Here is a 20,088-nt window from a genome sequence, read left to right as displayed (position 1 = left end):
TTTATTATGTCATAGAATAAGTACATTAATATTTAATTCATTCTTGTATCCCCTTACTATTGCAAGCCTGCAATAGAAGTAGTATCCTGGATACAAAGGTGATATGGCCTCTGCCATTCAATAATAGGAAAAATGAGCATCTATAAGTCATTTTAAGTCAGCTTAGAACATGACAAAGGGGTCACTGCAGTGGAATGAGGTGGCACTGGTATTTCTAGCAGGGAGAGATGGCCTCCAGTGTGAGAATCAAGGAAGCTTTTAAGTGGAAGCTAACATCCGACTTGGGTTTTGATAGATGGTAAGGATTTCAATAAAGGGGAGAGAGATCATCATCTAGGCAGAGAAAACAGCACACGCTAGGAGCGGGTGGTGAAAATAACAGGACTTGTGTGGGGAGCGAATCCATCTCTGTGGTTGCAGCAGAGAAGAAGTAGAGGGGAAGAGTATGTGATGTTAGACCTTGGTTATATATAATCGTGAACACTGAATCACGCATTTGATATTCAGACGTATTTGATATTCAGACGCATTTGATAAGTCATAGGAGTCATTAAGGAAATTTTTGTGTTGGCACTCAATGTAAGAGGCATATGTGAAGAAACTTGGTCTTCTGGTGGTGCAAAACATGAAAACCCATGAGATAGTGACTGTTAATGCCCTAGCTAGTTAAGTGAGGGCTGGACTTTAATGTATAATGAGAAAAAGAAGAACTGGATGCAATGGATAGTTTTGAGGTAGAACCCACTGAGCCTGCCAACTGGTGGGTTGTAGAAATTGAGAAAAAATAGAGGCATGAAGAGAAGCTAAGATCTCAAGTTTAGATGACTAGGGGAATGGTGGTACCATTCACAAAAATATGGAGATCTGGGAAAAGGGTGAATTGCAGGTCAGAAGAAGATAATTGCTTTATCTTTTTAAACACAGCATTATGGAATTTCACAGCTATAAAAGTCATGATTATGCCCAATCCGTTTGCTTCATGTAGAAGAATATTTGGTGAGAGTAAATGACTTGCCTATGATCACTCAACATGTTAAGTAGAAGAGCCAGTTTCCAAAATCAGAGTACTAGAGGATGGAGGAGCATACAATGAGGAGGGAGAGAAAAATGGATGAGTAAACGGACAGAAAGAGGCTGACAGAAAGAGGTTTCCAGAGGCATGAAGGGGTAGAGTGATGGAGTTCGACTTGGCCTCTGTGTTGTTAGTGAGGTAGGACATTGCATGTAGGGTACAAGTAAGAAGACAGAATTGGGAATGGTTTGGTGTAACGCCTGTGGGGAATCAGTATCAAGACAATAAAACTGCACTTGGGGTTAGAGTCATGCGTGCGGGGTGGATGTAATGAATTTAGCCTTGAAACTTTCAATTATGGCAGTAGAAGAGGAAACATGGCCAGTGGGGGTTTCCCTGGAATTCCCAGACAGTGGTGAGTGTCACTGTTTTATGTATCGCTGTTGATGAGATTCATGTTGGATAAAGAGACCGGGCAATGTTGGGAAGAATTAAGGGCAAAAGTCACATTTACATTTATGAGATTCATCCCTGTTGACGCCTATGGTAAGTGTTTTGGTTGAGTTAGCCACCACACAACTTTGCAAATACATAGCCACCCCCTTCTCTAGTGGAAAGAGAGTCTGATTATGTGAGGCAGATAAACAAAAAGTTATTTACATTTCTTTTCTATGTGCTTTCCTTAGGTAGAAAGTGGAGGAGACTCGATAGATACATTTCTCTGTTAAAATTGCATTTGGATAGAGTTGGTAGATGATTTGCTAAGGAAGTTCTTCATGATCTACTCATAGCAGTGCATTCACCTCATGTGTAGAAAAGAGGTTTTCAAAATGTTCTATGTAGCTTACATATACCTTGTCAACTCAGTAAAGAGGGTAAGTTTCAGTGAATGTACTGGCATTTCGAAAGAAGAAAATTGTATCATTGTGAGGGTTTGAAACTTTAGGATTCAGTGAACTAGTCTTAGTTATTTGGAAATGATGTCCGCGGTAGTCCTGGAAGAAGATTTGAGGAAATCCTAACAGCTGCTTGGTACTATCTCTCTGAGAAGGCCCTCTGTTAACCAATCTGCGATGCAAATACAAATAACTGGATACACTTTAAGACACAAGACATATATTCTGAAAAACAATGTACCAGAGTGGTCAGAAATTTAGACAAGTATGTGATTGGTATGGCAAGTGGATTTAAGAAAGCTCCGAGTCACTCAACCTCCCTTGAGACTCAGTTTCTTCTTCTGTAAAATAGAGCTAATGCTCCTTCTAGCTCTCTAGCGCCTTTGAGAATCAGATGATGGGACATACAAGAAAGCACTTTGCAAATTTGTAAGGTAGGTATGATATGATGCTCAATGAGTGTGTGTCCCTTTCAGTTGCTCATTGCAGGTGAAAAGAAGGAAGACTACCCAGATTGGAAGCATCACTGGTGTCCAAAGTGTAGCAGGAGGATGAAGAGCTGTACCTTTAAAGCTAGACAGTGAGAGAATAACAGACTAGGGCTCTATGGCTTCAGGCAAGTTATTTAACCTTCTTGGGCCACAGATTCATCTGTAAGGTAGAGATAAGAACACTCTGTAGTTTCCCAAGAGAAATAGATAATTGTAAGGAAGCACTCCTCATGGCACCTTATGCACAGAAGACTCCCAATGAATGGTGTTTGTTACTGTAATTCTGTAACAACAACAATAGTAATAGTATCAAAGCCTCAAGCAGCCACTTAGCGCTGTTGGCCTGCAAGGCATCTGACAAACACAGACCTCCTGGGTTACTTATTTTATGGTTTCATTGTTTAGGGGAACCTTTGTCAGGCTGAGAACAGAGAGCAAGCTTAGGGCCCTGGCAGCTTGAATCAAATGGCTGCTGGGCACTTGGAAGATTCAGGTGCCAAAGGCTTCTCAGGTGAAAGGGCTTCTGATGAGATGTACTATTCTCTTCCCTCCCACCCTACTCTCCCAGGTAAGCACTTTCCCTGAACTTCCTTGATGAGTCTCAGAATAATAGAACATCAGAGCTAAAAGAGACTCCTAGACATCACCTCTTCCAACACTTGCTTTTCACAGCTGACGAAATGGAGCTCAGAGAGGCTGAGGGGCCTGTCTAGGGTGAACTGGTGATAAACCTGGAACGAAAACCCAAATCTTCCACTCTGTTCAGAACACTTGCCCTTGGGAGTTGATTTCACCTCCCTGTCTCAGTGCAAATGCAGGATTTCGAAAAATCCTGGTATTTCCTCCAGGAAATATTTCCTCCTTGAGAGCTGGGCTTGAATCTGATTCTACATGGAATCCCCTGAACGATGCTTTGTTATCTGAAAAATAGTTACCCTGAAAAATATTTTTAAATGGAATCAAATTTCTGGGATACTTAATTCTCATTCAGTTTGGGGAACTGGAGATCGGCGTAGAGATCATCTTTAAATGACCTGGTTCATTTCTCTATGCTGCAGTATATGAGAATGCACACTTCCTGCTGAAAGCTTCCTTCTCTAATTCTTCTGGGCAGCCAGTCCATCTTTCCCGGGCTCTCTTTCTCTCTCTCACTGACCCAGTGTGGAGCTCTGTGCCAATGCTTCTGTTGCCATAGCATAGATTAGTGGCTAAGAGTGAGATCTGGAATCAGCAGAATGAAGATCCTGGTTGCAACTTAAAAGAGACTCAGTGACTCTAAACCTGTACTTCCTTACCTGTAAAATGGGGAAGATGATACCTCCCTCCTAAGGTGTTAAACATTAATAGCGCGTGAAATCCTTACCACAGTGCCTGGCACATAGCACTCAGTCAGTGTCTTACACTGTATCTCTATTTGCACATTGAAGTGTCTGCCTCCCACACTAACTGATGATCTTCAACAGGTACAGAACCTTCTCTTGGTTAGTTTTGCTTCTGTGGGGCCTTGGATGGTGTTGTCTGGTACGTAATAGATACTCAACATTTCCAGAGGGGAGGGAGAAAGAAAAAGGAAAGAAGGAGGGAGGGAGGAGCCTTTGTGGGATGCGGCTGAGCTCCAAACGAAGAAACCAAAGACCTGACTTCAGGCACCGCTTCCCATTTGCTAGCTGCAAAGTGTTCAACTAGTCACTGGATGTGTGTGAGACTCGTTCTCTTTATCAGCAAAACGAGTTTCCTAATACTCATTTCACAGCACCCTTAGGAGGATAATTTGAGACAATGGATGTGAGAATGTTTTGTAACTTAAAATGGACTTTCTGAATTTGTTAGGAGAGTCATCCTCATGACAAGATCCTCCTTCTCTGTCTTCTTGATTTTACTTAATAATTAGTTAGCCACTGTGCAGTGATGCCTGTCTGTGGACTAGAAGGCACTGTGTCAGCTGCCTTCAAGATGTTTATAGCATGGAAGGGAGGTTAGGACTCATGGCTTCTGCCCCCCTCCATGACAGGTAGTTGGAGAGATCTTTTGGGCAGGGACCCTTGACCTCGACTGACCTACCTTAGTGAGTGCCCAGAGGCTGTGGTCTCTGAAGTGACCCCTAACAGTACATGCATGCCAGGCTTGCCCAAGTTCATCTTTGGAATGTTGCCTCCTTTGTGAAATGTCACCAGCGTCATGTTCTCATTTCCCTCATAACACACATTTTAAAGCAGCAAGCTGTATTCCCCATGACGTAAATGGTACAGTGGCACAGCAGCAGGGCAGAGGGTGGCTCGGTGCCAGCGGAATAGAAAGTCAGGGGCTGATTTCTGGCAGCCCACTTCCCTACTATGAGCACTGCTTATGGGGACCTGTTCTGGGGACTTTGATCTTCACCCCCACACCAAGACTTTCTCTTGCCTTAGGTATAAATCCCCAAGTGTGTAGGTCTGAAAGCCCCTGGAAAAAACACAAATAAAGAGAAATTTTGTTTCAGTGCCTCTTATACTCCATCAGGGAGCCATGAAGCCTTTTTGGTGTAAAAGCAGCTCCTTGTTATAGACACTCCCTGAAAGCATTGCCTAATTTCCCCACGTTCAAATGCAGATTTTTTCTTTCCTGGCCTTTTTATTTTATTTTTTAAAATTCAATTTGCCAACATAGAGTATAAAACCCAGTGCTCATCACATCACATGCCCTCCTTACTGCCTGTCACCCAGTTACCCCATACCCCCACCCACAACCCCTTCTGGGACCCTTTTGTTTGTTTCCCAGAGTCCTGCCCTTTTCATCTAAATGAGGCGTTTAATTGGATGTTCAACCTGCATTCTTAACTCTGGAGGCTCGGCTTTCTCCACAGTCTTTAAAAGGTTTAGCTCATGTGGGTATTGTATTAGTTTTCTATTGCTGTTGTAACAAATTGCACAAACTTTGTGGCTTCAAACAACACGAATCGAGGTTTTGGCAAGCCATTCTTTTCTAGAGTGTCTTAAGAAAAGTCCATTTTCTTGCCTCGTCCAGCTTCTAGAGGCTGCCTGTATTCCTTGGCTCTTGGTCCTATTCCATATTCAAAGCCAGCAATGGCTGGTTGAATCTTTTTCACATTCCATCACCCTGACACTGACACCTCTTCTTCAGTCCTTCACAAAGACCTTTATACACTGGGTCTACGGAGATAATCCAAAGCGATCTCCTTATTTTAAGGTTAGCTCACAAACAACCTTATTCTCATCTGCTACCTTAATTCTCCTTTACCATGTGAGATAATATATGCACAGGTTGCAAGGATTAGCATGGACATATCTTTGAGAGACCACTGTTCTGTCTACCACGAGTATTGAGAATGACATCAGAATCTCGGGATGTTTCTAGAGCAATGTTTGGCAAATATGGTTCATGGCCAGCCACATGTTTTTGCAAATAAAGCTTTATTGGAACCCGGCCACATGCATTGGTTTATGTATTCTCTGTGGCTGCTTTCATGCCTAAATGGCAGAGTTGAATATTCGCCACAAAGACTGTATGGCCCACAAACCTAAAAGGATTACAGTCTGGCTTTTCTAAAAAGCTTCCTGACTTTTCACTATAGCACCCCATCTATCTCTGATTGTGACTATACTTCTACAGAAAATCACTGGGGGAACTTCTGGATACCTTCTTCATGTTTCCCACTCCCCTGCTCCCCACACCCATACTTTTTAAATTCATAGCAGTGCTGCGCCTGCCTCTCTTTCCCTTCCTCCTTCTACCCTAAATGCCATAAAACTACTGAACCCTTATAGTAACTCTAAGCATTGTACTGTGTTGTTTCTTTATTTTGATACATGCTGGTCTCTTTGCTTAGAATACATTTAGCTTCTTTTTCTGTCTCCTGCCAGGCAAACTCCTATTCATCCTTTAAAACCCTCCCAAGGCGTAACTTCCTCCAGGAAACCTTCCCCAACACCTCTACCCAGGGATAAGCAATTACACCTATTCTCAAAGCAATCTTTCAGGACTATAAGTGCCTCGGTGGCAATGACTGCCGTATTTATCCTTCTTCGTATCCCCTGTGCCTAGCATAGGGGCTGATGTATTATGTATCTAATAAATATTAGTCTAATTGAAGAGTACTTTAAATATTATCAGTCAGAGTTGAGGCACAATATAGTGTCAATAACAACAGGTTCTATGAAAATTCAGAATTGGTCTCTGCTGATACATGGAGGCTGTATGGTCTTGGAGATATAAAGTCTCTTCTCCTGGCCTTGGTCTCATTGCCTATGAACCAAGGAGTTAGGTCTTTAAGACCACACCAACTCTAATGGTTCTCTCCACTATGGAAAATTTGACCTAGTTCCTTGCCAGTGCTGAAAGAGATCTCCTGCATTAGGTTTGTGCCCTGCAGAGCTGGAAATCATCCAAGACATTTATCATTCATGGCTTGGCTTTGTGTGGCAACTGGGGGCTGAGGAAATAGGGAAGGAGAGAGTACAGGAAGATAAGGAGTTGGTGAGATAATCTGGGGAATTATGAATTTGTTATTGACCTTCTTCCAGGAACCAATTAGAAGATAGACACATGCCCTCGAGAGCCACGTCCAAGTAGTATGTCCTCACAATCCCTAGCCTACAATACTTGTAGCAATCCATGCCTGGAGCTCTGACTATTTACTGGAGACCCACCTCAAATTCTTGTAACCATATGCGAATCACACCGAACTCAATTTGGTCTATTTTTCTCCCTCTCCCTCCTCCAAATCCCTCATGTCTGTTTGTGGTTCTATTCTTATGTCCTTCTTTAGGGCTAGGAACCTTGGTGACAATTTTGGACACTTTCTTCTTCCTAGTCTTCTGTATACCATCTCTTATGAAGATAACATCTTTTTTTTCTTCTGGGCATTACTTAGAATTTAACTCTTTTCTTCCATTCTATTGTCACCATCTATTCTAGCCTGCATTGTTTTCAACTTAAATCCTTACCCTATTGTGCTCAGTGGTTGAGTGTCTGCCTTTGGCTCAGTGATCTGGGGTCTGGAATTGAGTCCTGCATCGAGCTCCCCACCGGGAGCCTGCTTCTCCCTCTGCCTATGTCTCTGCCTCTCTCTGTGTGTCTCTCATGAATTAATAAAATCTTTAAAAAAAATCCCTGCCCTAGGGTCTTCCTGGGGTCCCTAACTCTAGCTACTTCCCATTGAGAACCATCTGACATATTCCTGCTGGCCTAATTGTCTTAAATCCCAACCTCCCTCAAGCCTCTCCTGTTCAAGAGTCTCCAGCAGTCCAGACTCCTCTACTTCACTTCATAATTGGACCCACTCTGACCCTCTACCATTTTTCTTCAACATTCTTTGCTCAGTAAAACTCATCTTCCTGCTGCTTTGCATCTCATTATGGATTCCACATCTTTCCTTCTATGATTACCTTTCCCTGGCTCTTAATTAAGTTCAGTGCACTTCCACAAACATTTAGTAAGCACCTGTTCCGTTCATAGGACAGCAAACCTTTGCTGCTCGCAGTTTTTCTCCAATGATCCAACGCACAGCCCACGGTGTGCCCTTGCTGTTTTCATTCTATGTTTGTGTATCCCCGCTCTCCTCCTGGACTGCACATTTCTTGAGGATGGCCATGACTATGTCTTTTACTTCTGTGTATTCCCCACAGAGTTCCACCATTGAGTCCAGATGCCCAGGCCACCTTTCCAGCTTCATCTCCCATCTCTCCATTCATTTCCCACCTGTTGTGTCCTCTATATATCAGTGACAATGCAATCTAACTCACAAGGTTCTTTTGAAGATCAAAGATACTTCATTCAGGCAGACTCTCAATTAATTATTGCTGTGATTAATATAATATCTGACTTATCCATCCTTTCCATAGTGCTTCAGTTTTTGGTGCACAGGCTCTTGAGCATTTGGAGTTGGAGAAAGTAACAAAAGAGATTTTATCACTACTAGACATGGAATTGCTCTTGCCCTGAAATCCTGTTTGGAACATTCCCCACTCAACCCCACATATTATGGAGTTTATTGCATTTTATTTTGCCTGTATATAAGGCAAGTACTTATTACGTGCCTGCTGTTTGCCAGGTACTGTTCAGGGCTTGCCATTAGCAAATTTCAGTGGCCTTTTTTGTAGATGAGTCATTCTGCCTTCCTCATCTCAGACCCAGCCCTCCCTCCCTAAGAGGAAGTGCGGTATGGGAACTGCAATTCAAAGTTTTCACTGAGGGCTTGGTCCTGAGCCTTGGCCATGTAAAACTCACTTGCTCTCCACCCTCTCCAGGTCTCCTGAGGCTGCCAGGTGCCAGCTGGGGCCTTCTGTCTGCTGGCTGCCTGGGTTATTCAGTTTCAGAAAAATAATTTCTAATCCAAACTACAACTATTTGAAATTCATTCAAAGTGTAGCAGTAATTCATTCATTCAATAAATTCAATCACTGCATAAATTCAGTTCAGTAAATTTTTACTAAATAAAAGCAATAGCTCACCAAGACTGACTTAATCTCAAAACGCCTATTGTATGATTCCACAATAAGCTTTGTAGTATAATCTATTTTTTAAAAGATCATTATTCCCTTGTTTACTACTATTTTGAATAACACAAATTCTCAAAACTCAAGGAAACTTTTTAAGCTAGATGACAGGGCAATGTGTGTTAAGTGCCAGAAGAACCACCATACAAAAACAACAAAACAAATTAAACGAGAAAAACATTGACTAGAGAAACAATTTCTTTAAAAATCACTCTTGGAACCTATGATCTAGATTACTCCGGTTTTAAGACTGCTCTGAATCTGTGTTAAATTGATATATGTGTGAAGCTGACGAAAAGAGGCCAGGATGTCAGAAGTAACACACAAAACATTTACAGTCCTTGTCTGTATGTGTGTGTTCAGGGGGAGATTGATTTAAGCCAATATTTTTTACCTCGCCTGCACATTTATGTTGGCGGGATTTCACTGGTAAATATTGGTTTAAACCAAACACTGAAATCTTTAATCACGGTTAAACAGACACTGCATTATACTGCATCAGACACTGCATTAGAAAGGGAGAAGCAGAGAAAGAGTAAGCACAGCTTATAGCTACCAACTTTCAAAGATAGAAAGGAAAAGTTAGAATTAAGTGAAATTCTTCAGAGGTAGAAATGCCAAGAAAACCATTGCTGAAATACAAAATTTTATTTTTCTAAAGTCTGGAGTTGAGTTCAATTAAGTAACATCGTTTACAAACCAGGGGAAATTAGGGCAAGAGCAAGGTCCTGCTAGATCAGGAGAAAATGGCCGAAGGGAGCCAAGCTAGCTGTGCCACACAGGGTTGACTTCTATCTTCCCAAGCAATTTTTGTTTGCTACTGTGTCAAATGAGGTTACCATGAAACCTGGGACCTAATTTTATATTTCAGTACATGCTAGTTGGAAGTTCTGAATCTGTCACATAAAACAACAGCATGTCTACCTGCAAACAAGGCTGCAAAAATCATACTGTTAAGCCCTCTTACCACACATGCACAAACCCCGCCCACGAGAGAGTTGTTTGACATTATTCATTCTGTGCCTTCATTCCCATCCAGAACTCCATAGATCACCTGGAGAGCCTGTAAATCTCCGTGTCCCTTCCTCTCACCCCACCACCTCTGCACTCCCCATATTCCCACCCCTCTCGTTTCAGACACAGCCAGCCCTGGGCTGTTCAGATGTTTCTAAGAATGTCTCCAGGAGGACCAGCTGTTGTATTTCTGAAGTCTATGATTATCTCTGTTTAATTAAATCATTGCAGCCTGCATTTGGGGGTAGATGATGATCAGATTTAAAAGAAGCAGGGACCCTGCTGAAGTAAATGGTCAGCCCTACCCAAGACTGCCTGAGGGGAATACTGTTTTTATTTGTTTCATTTGGTTTGGCTTCATGTGGTTTTGTTTGGTTTTGTTTGGCCTTTCTTTCTTTCTTTCTTTTTCTTTCTTTCTTTCTTTCTTCTTTCTTTTTTTAAATTTTATTTATTTATGATAGTCATCACAGAGAGAGAGAGAGAGAGAGAGAGAGAGAGAGGCAGAGACATAGGCAGAGGGAGAAGCAGGCTCCATGCAGGGAGCCTGACGTGGGATTCGATCCTGGGTCTCCAGGATCGCGCCCTGGGCCAAAGGCAGGCGCTAAACCGCTGCGCCACCCAGGAATCCCTCTTTCTTTCTTTCTTTCTTTCTTTCTTTCTTTCTTTCTTTCTTTCTTCTTTCTTTTTTCTTTTCTTTTCTTTCTTTCTTTCTTTCTTTCTTTCTTTCTTTCTTTCTTCTTTCTTTCTTTTCTTTTTCTTCTTCCTCTTCCTTCCTCTTCCTTCCATTTTTCTTCCTTCCTTCCTCCTTCCTTCCTTCCTTCCTTCCTTCCTTCCTTCCTTCCTTCCTTCCTTCCTTCCTTTTTTAAAAAGTGTTTTTCATCAGATCCCAGGCGAGTTTGAGGCGACAGAACTTTAAGAGAAAAAAAACACATCAAAAATGAAGACTCCAATAGGTTGGTGATCACCAAACCTGGCTGAGAATGGGGGTCGTCTGGACCAATTCTAAAAAGAACAAATTGCCCGAGCCCACCCTGGAGAGAGACTGTCAGTACTTCAAGGTTTAGTCTGGGAATTACCCCCAGGAGTCGAGCGTAATGATCAAGCATCAACTTCAGATCCGGGCTGGGTTCGAGACTGAGTTCCAGCACGTGTCTAGTATAACTTTGGGCAAACTGCATGACCTCTTGAACCTCAGTTTGCTCATCTATAAAATAGGAGTAGTAACTATTTAATGAGGTTGTTGCAAAAATTAAAGGACATAATACACAAAGTCTCTTATGTACTGCCTGACTCCTGGTAGGTTAAAATAAAATGCAGCCCATACAAATGTTTCCCTGGGACTCCGCAAATAGAGGCAGCCCTGAGGCATTCCTAATGGCACTGTAGGTGGACTGACTAAGTTTGAATTCTGGCTCTACTAAATCTGTGACCTTGGGAAAGTTACTGAATTTCTGTGTTTCTCATCTGGAAAATAAAACAATCCATTATATATTAAATAATACTCAGGTCATGAAATTTTTGATGATGAAAAACTACTTCATGAATGTAAAGTGCTTAGAAGGTGTAACTGGTACTTGATGAATATTAACTACGATCATTATCATTACTATCTCTTTTAAGACAAGCATCTGTGGGTTTGTGAATGTTGTGATGTTCAAGTCTTGGCTCTAGGCTATGATCTATAACAGTGATGTCCAGGAATATAATGCAAGCTCTATAGATAATTTTAAATTTTCTACGTACAGATGCAATTAGCTTTAATAATGTACTTTACTTAATATCTAAAGTATTATAACTTCAACATGTAACCCAATATGAAAATTTATTGAGATATTTTGCATCACTTTTTTTCCACCCAAAGTCTGTGAAATCCAGTGTGTATGTTCCCCATGCACACAGACTAGGTACAGTGTAGTGCTCAGTAGCCACACATGACTAGAAACTACCATACTGAACAATGCAGAAATTCCAGATTCTAAAGCAAATCCCTTTACCTTGATGAGCCTCAAGGTAAAGCCTCATTTGTAAATATGGCGATAACTTTTATGGCTTTGTTTGAAAAAGAAAATGAGCAAACTTGAAAGTGCTTTGTCAACTAGAAACCGCTGTTTGTAGCAGGCTTTCTGCTCTTTGCAACATTTGACTGTCAAATGCATTGCCATTCTCACATGGTGAAGTCCCCAAAATCCTGTGATGAAGGTGATCTGAGACATCACCCAGGAGAGCACCAGGTGAATGGGGCTTTCCTACAGGTAGCTGAAAGAGATTTGGCTAATAATATTTGGAGAGGAAGGAAAATTTCTAGCTCTTTTCTGTTCACCACCTACCATGTTTACTCCTAATGACAAAAACCTTTGCCTCTACTCTTCCACTCTCTATCCTTGAAATTCCTTTGACAACTTTCATATTATAGGTAAAAATAAAGGTAAGGTATAAATAATCCTTCTACTCCCTCTGATAACACCCTAGTTTGGGATCCCATTTCTTCTTAAGTCCTAATTTTTCCTGCAAGTAATGATCCCTAATATTAATAATTTATCAAGTGCTTATTCTTTACTCCCTCCTATAATCCTTACAATTTACTGCTATCAAATCAATAATTCATCTCATATAGGCATCATTGTAATGGCAAGAACACTACACTTCAAGTCAGAAAGCCTAGATTCAAGTCTCTAGGTTCTGCATTTACCACTTACGGGATTTGGAATGAGACACTAAAAGTCCCTGGACATCAGTCTCTTCCTCCATAAAAGAGAGACAATAATATACCTCTCATAAGGTATGGTGAAGATTGAGAATATATGTATGAAAGAGATCTATAACTGCAAAGCATTGCACAACTATAAAACAGTATTAGATATTTATAAACCAATTTGGGTGTACCATTCTTCTGTTGAACAATTTTCAATACCGCTTCATTGCCTGACAAGTCAAGTCAAATACCTTAGTCTAGCATAAAAAAAATTCTCTAAGATTGCTCTGACCACCCTAATTTGCAAATTTATTCTACTCTACCCCATTACTAAAACCCAGTGTTCTTGACAAATAGAACTGTTAAGGTTGATCTCCCCAAACAGAATTAAATGGTGTGGCTTGTTTCTAATTTTATACTTTTATTCATGCTGTTCATTGCCTTACCTATTTTTTTTCATCTCTCAAAATTCCACTCATTCTTTTTTACCTGGTCTCCAAATCTCTCTTGATCTCTTCCCCCCCCCCCCCATGTCTTTAAGATCTATCTGTGTTGCTTCTGAACTTACTTGTCTCTTTCTTATGACAACTGTGAAAATATCTGGGATTCTAGTATCACCTGGTGCACAGAGATCTCCAGTAAGGTGCCTAAAATACAGCTCTTCAGGGAGAGTCAAATAACAAATTCTGCATGTGATTTTGCAGAAGTCACCTAGACAGACACAATGTCCCTCATATTAAAAGCCAGCCTAGGGGCCACCTGGCCAGTTCAATTGGAAGAGCATGCAACTCTTGATCTCAGGGTCATGAGTTCAAGCACCATGTTGGGCTTGGAGCCTAGTCGAAAGAAAAAAATTTAGCCAACCTAGGAATCTAATCAAGATATGAAGAAAAAAGAAACGGAGAGCCCATTAATTGTGGTAACATTGAATATACATCAACAAAAAAAAGAAAGTGGTTTGTTTGATGATGAATAAAAAGAGAACCGAGAACAGGAATTCCTGACATTGTTTTTCCAATACTGTTAAGTAGCAAAGGCCCCATTCCTTTTGGTTCATCAATATCCCATTGATGGGATAGGTCAGCAGTGCAAACAATATATTTTGAGCTTCTACCAGATAATAGATGCTGTGCTGCATAAAAGATCAAGCAAAAAAAAGATATGTTCCCTTCTCTCAGGAAGGTTATCTTTTTTTTTTTTAAGATTTTATTTATTCATTCATGAGAGACACACAGAGAGAGAGAGAAAGGCAGAGACATAGGCAGAGGGAGAAGCAAGCTCTTTGGAAGGAGCCTGATGCAGGGCTCAATCCCAGGACCCCAGGATCACAACCTGAGCCAAAGGCAGACGCTCAACCACTGAGCCACCCAGGTGCCCACTCTCAGGAAGGTTATCTAATGGGTATGATAAATCAAGAGAAATACTTGAAATGAAATATGGTCAGTTGGAAATAAAGGGTAGGGAGCTTAATCCAATCTTAAAATATTTAGAAAGCTTTGCAAAGAGATAACTCTAGACTGAATCCTAAAAGAGAAGTAAAAATTGGCCAGGTGAATAAAGCCAGGATGGGCACTTCAAATAGGGCAAAAACCACTATAGTCTATCTCAGTAGTGGAGTTAAGTCTATCTTGAAGAAAGCAGCCTGACCATCCAGCTAACTCCTCTGCTCTGATTTCATGCTGACCGAACAAATTTAGGATTAGAAATTGGTCTCCCGTGTCAAGGAATGTAGAATGACCAGAAAAAGTCACCATAAATTATTACTCTGTAAATTGATTGGTCTCTTTTCAACGTGTTCTTGTGAGTTGGACTCATATAAGCAGAATGAAATCAAACCACGCTGACAAAAATCACCTTCTGGACCTGAGAAGCCAAAGTGACTAGGACTTCTAGGCACTAGCCTAAGACCACTTTCCTAGAGGCCACCTGATTTCAATACCCAAGCATCTCAAACCCACTTACCTGTCTCCATCTCCACTGCTATTAATTCTAGCCACCACCAACCAGCTCCTGCATAGGGAACTGCAATAAAATCAATAGTAATGCTACCAGCAACTGGCATGAATACTTTACTAGGTGCTGGGTACCAAGCTAAGGGGTTTGATGTGGCTACTTCATTTACCTTTCATAAAACCTGGTGGGAAAGATGTACAGTGCTGTGGGAGAGATGAGGAAATCATGACTTACAGAAATGAAGTAACTAGTCCAGGTTCACACTGCTAATAAATTAAATGGCAGAGTCAGAAATCAAACTATTAGTCTACCCTCAGACTCTGGGCTTTTAAATACAAGTTAGCTGCCTCCTTCCAGCCTTCAAACTTATTCTCCAAATTGCAGGGAGATTGATCTTTCTTAAAATGCAAATTTGGCTAGGCCACACCTTTGATAAGGCTCCCAAAAGATTTCCCATTGCTTCCAGAACAAAGTTCAAAGTCCTCTCCCTGACCTTCCTTGGCTCTGTAGGACCTGACCTAAACTTCTCTTTTCCTCTGTGTTCCTGCTGCAGGTACTGCTCTCAGTTCCATGAGAGCTGCTGTAATTACTGCCTAGAACACTCTCTTTCTTCTTTGTACCTAATTACTTTTTTTTAAGACTTTATTTATTTATTTGAGAGAGAGCAAGCCCAAGGTGGGGTTGGGGGTGGGGAGAGGGAGAGAATCTCAAGCAGACTCCTTGCCTTTGCAGGGCTCAACCCCATACCCCTGAGATCACAACCTGAGCCAAAACCAAGAGTTGGGTATTCAACCGACTGAACCACCCAGGTACCCCTGTAAGAAATTCTTATTCCTTTGAATCTCATAACCCTCCAAGGTATCCCTGCCCTGAGCTCTGTCATATCCCTGCTCTTCCTCAGACTTTTGAGTTCCCTGTATCCTGTGGCAAGTTCTTAGGACAATCTACATTTCTTGCTAGCTCCTTTTCCAATTTTAATTAAATAAGTTCTTGTGTAATTGTCTATTTCTGCTAGAATATGGGCTTCAAATAAACAAAAACAATGTCTATAAAATTTACCACTATATCCTCAGAGATTCATGCTGAGCCTAAGACATAATAGGCACTAAAAAATAGGCACTAAAACTATCCATTAATATGGTGTGTATATATGTTGGTCTGTGTGTGTGTGTGTGTGTATATATATATATATATATATATATATATATATATTTGTGTATAGATATACCTATATAATAATGTACATATAGTGTATATGTGTGTATATATGTGTGTAGTACGTGTATATATACATAGATGTATGTGTGTGTATGTGTATTACACTGCCATAAAAAAGGATGAAATCATGCTGTTGGCAACAACATGGATGAACCTAGAGGGTATGATGCTAACTGAAATATGTCAGACAAGGAAAGACAAATACCATATGATTTCACTATGTATGGGATCTAAAAGAACAAATGAATAAACAAGCAAACAGAAACCAGAATCAGACCTGTAAATACAGAGAATAAAATCATGGTTTCAGGAGATGGCAAGGAGGAGGGGCAAAATGAGTGAAGAAGGTAGGAGATAGCAAGCTTCTGGTTCTGGAATGAGTAAGTTGCAGGAATAAAAAGCATAGCATAGGGAATATAGGGATGATATTGTAACAGCACTGTATGGTGACAGATGGTAGCTATACTTACGGTAAACATAGCACGGTGAACATAGATAGCATAATGTATAGAGAAGTTGAATCACTATGTAGTGCACCTGAAACTAATGTAACATTGTGTGTCAATTATACTCAAAACATTTTTTAAAAATCAACTCGTCAAACATTTATTGTATCATATTCAACAAACAATAGCCAATATTTATCTGGTACTTATAACACACCAGGTACTGTCCTAAACCCTTTACATTACTTACTAATTAAATACTACAATCTACTATATAGTTACCATTATTTTTCTCATTACATGGGCAAGGAAACTGAGGCATAGAGAAATTATAATACAATGTTAGGTAACAGTAAGTAGTGATACTGGAATATGAGCCCAGACAATCGGGTTCCAGAGACTAAGATTTAACCATCATTGTATCTTCTTCATAAATATTTCTTGCATATATTTAATGTATTAAAAAAATATTTGGATAGCAACTTACCTCCACCTCTGATCACTTTCTTGTGTCACCGCTCTTTAACACTAACACAGGTGGACAATGAAGTTCCTTGAGTACTCTTTCACATTGATGGTGCGAGCTATTGCCTAGATAAGTACAGATTCCCATTAGGAAGTAAATGCTAAAGTCAGAGTCCTTCTGAAGAGCAGGTTTCTGTAAGGGGAAGGCCATTGGAAGAGGGGGAAGTAGGGTAGAAGGGAATAGAGCTTGAGGCTGGCTCATCAAAAACATAGTTTTGCTCTGTCTAAGCCCACCTGGGTGAAAGAAGAAGGTGGACCATTTGTTTATAATAGGGCCCATAGCTTAGTAAAAATTACCATGGAATTTAGAATCAGAGAAATTAGGTTCTCTCCCTCCCTGCTGGCTGTCCCCCTTCCCACTACCTCCCTCCTTCCTCCCAATCTCTCATCTTATCTCTCTCTCATTGAATAACTTTGAGCAAATCATTAAACACCAACAAGCCTCAATTTCCTCACATGCATAATAGAAAGTGTTTAATAATAAATGTAATAATAATTTCTATCTCATGGGATTTATATTTCAAGGAAAAACTAAGATTTGCAAATGAAAGTACTTGGTAAACTGTCAAGTTACTAAACTAACTACTAACTACAAAAACTAGTTGGATTGAAGGTTTTTTAAGCTCTAGTCTTAGAGGAGTTTGCTAAAGAAATCGACATCAAAATGACCTACTTTCACTGTTATTTCTCTTGAGGGCAGTGAACCTCTTCTGTGAATCCACCCACAGCGAAATCCCTGTCATATGCAATTGCAAAGTTCCATATTTATAGAGACACATTGACAAAGTCCTGCCTAGAGAAAGGCCACGTAGGGCTTACAAACTGCCTTTGAAAGAACTATGTTACAGAATGTATAAATGTCTTCCAGTTTCTGTGATTTGTTCTAAGAATGTTTTACTCGAGGTTAAAGCAACATGCCTTCTTGAAATGTTGCACTCTAACACAGGTACATTTCATTTACCAGATATTCATCGAAAGAAAATAAATACCTTTGGACATAAGAACTTTCAATTAAAAGAAAAGTATTGCTAATATAAGGGGAAAAAATCATAACCAAGACCGCTAAATAAATAGACCAATAGCCACAACTTAACACCTTGAAATAAAGAGAGGCTGATTTCCATATGTATGCAACTATTTTGCATTCTAACAAATACTTATTGCGTTGTGAGGAGCAACGGAGGAATGAAATAAGCCTGCTAACTTCGAGGTGCGGTGCGAAGAACCTAGAGCGGACATCTACAGGGTTAGAAGCTTGTGGATAAAGCTAGAGTCATAGGCCGAATACAGAGAATCCAATTAATACACTTCTCACCTCCAAGGATCAGAAGAGTGGTTTCTTAGTTTTCCTGATGAAGGACTTCTTTAATACTTTTTCCCCCTGCAGGGCGCTTGCTTTAGAAGCTTTGTCTACAGAAACAAAAACTGTATTTAAAGGTAATAATTAGTCTATTAAATTAAATTTTTAAGCTATTTTATAGAGGCCTATTTAATGCTATTTCAGTTATTATGGTATTCACAAATTAAGAGCTAGGAAAGGTCTTGGGATACTTTCCTTTCAATGTCAAGGGTTTGCTTTATTTTGAGGTTAAAGTGTGGATTTTGCTGTGACTCTGTGTTCTGTGCTCTGCTTTCACAGAGCACTCCCAGTCATGTGGGAGAAAGCTTCCTGCTAGTTTGTGCCACTGGGCCATTGCATAAGGTCATTGTGTAGTTTGGGTACTGATCAAAGGTACTCAGCCAGGTGATGAGAAGAGCTGAATTTCAGCCCATGCGTCACTTCCCAACCTTTCTGCCCAAGGGCAATGTCTGCCAAGAGAAGGCACATTTTTCTAATTTTCACAAAGATAATGTATAAATTTGGGACAGGGGGCAGGGAAGGGGATGAAGCTGCTAAGTCACCCCGTTTCAAAGAGGGGTAATTCTGGAGAATGGGAAAGGTGTTTCTTATATGGGGGGGGACTATGTCTTGTTCATTACTGTAACACCCAGCCCTGAGCATCAGGCTTGGCTTATACTAAATACTCGATGTATTTTTGTGGAATGAATAAATGAACAAACAGCTCTCTTGTATAAGTTCTCTATTTCTGAAGGTCCACTGATCTGGTGTGTCAGTCAGGATTTGGTGAAAGCAGAATGATATATCAGGCCAGGTCTATATTTTAGAAGTGAACATCAATAAACTCTAACCTAACCAAGAAGCAGTTCCTATCTGAGGTCACACCATGGGAGGGACAATTTAGGATTTCATGGTCACTTACATGTACTCTTCTCCAGACCAAAACTCCACCCAGCTCAGCTATGAAATATGTGGCAATCTACCTTCAGGAAAGTGACCAGGAATAGGGATAAGGTTGGGGATGGGGGCAGGCAATAAAAAAGTTCCTGACATGTGTAAGGCGCTGTACCAGACACTTGGCATGGGTTGCTTCCCTTAATTCTCACAGCTAGTTTATGCTGTCTTCCTGTTTCACAGGTAAAGAAACAGAGGCATAGATAGGCTACTCAGCTTGTCTAAGATTACACTGCTAGGAAATGAACGGCACCATCAGGATTTATAAATGTCTGGATCAGACTCCAATGTGTTCCACTGACTATTGAGTTAGTAGGAGCATTCTGGTCTATGCAATGTAAATTAGCATATTGGGGGGGTGCTGTTTTTCAGCTGTGTTAGATTTATTCAAATTCTGTTGCGACTCATTCTATAGTTCAACAAAAGGAAAGGAAATGTGTGTTTTTTTAGAAATCCTATTCTTTGCTTTTTAAAGTCATGTAACCAGTAGTCAGAGCAAGAGATGGATCATTACCAGCATCTGTAGAAGCCCCCCCTTAAGTCCCTTCCAGTCACTAGCTCTCCACAGTAACTAGTATCTTGACTTTTGATAACCTAGATTCATCTTTGCCTCTTTTGAACTTTATATAAATTGAATCCCATTTGTATGTGCTTTGCAATATCTGGTTTCTTTTGCTTGACATTTACATTTATTAGATTCATCCCTGTTGTTGCATGAGACAGTTGTTCTGATTGATTTAACTATTGCATAACCTTGAAAATAACTACCACCTTTTCTACTGGGAAGAGGCCAATTATATGAGAAAGCTAAACAAAAGGTTATTTATATTCTTTCTATGTGCTGTCTTTGGGCAGAAAGTGAAATGACTTGATGGATATGTTTCTGATACATATGGAGCTATCTTAAAGTTGTATTTAGAATGATCCCTTATATCAGGAATCTAAAATTGTAAAATACATAAAAGCTGAGAGTAGAGTGGTAGTTGCCAAGGGCTGGGGGAATGGGCATTGAGAAGGTGTTGGTAAAAAGGCACATAGTTTCAGATATGCAAAG

The 20,088-nt window shown here is 40.4% G+C and overlaps 1 protein-coding gene and 1 long non-coding RNA gene across 10 annotated transcripts in view; one reads left to right on the top strand and one right to left on the bottom strand.

Annotated features, from left to right (window-relative positions):
• The window catches only part of PDE4B (phosphodiesterase 4B), a 530,398-nt gene that overhangs the window by 463,980 nt on the left and 46,330 nt on the right, over positions 1-20,088 (top strand). The window lies entirely within an intron of this gene.
• Positions 10,676-18,194, bottom strand: LOC112907880 (uncharacterized). The gene is made up of 3 exons (XR_003232830.2): positions 18,057-18,194; positions 16,704-16,807; positions 10,676-10,817 (listed from the first exon to the last, which is right to left on the bottom strand). It is a non-coding gene; the product is annotated as an uncharacterized lncRNA (long non-coding RNA).

The sequence above is a fragment of the Vulpes vulpes genome, chromosome 12 (assembly GCF_048418805.1).
Source record: "Vulpes vulpes isolate BD-2025 chromosome 12, VulVul3, whole genome shotgun sequence".
Classification (NCBI taxonomy): domain Eukaryota; kingdom Metazoa; phylum Chordata; class Mammalia; order Carnivora; family Canidae; genus Vulpes; species Vulpes vulpes.
This window is presented reverse-complemented; position numbering and strand designations above follow the sequence as displayed.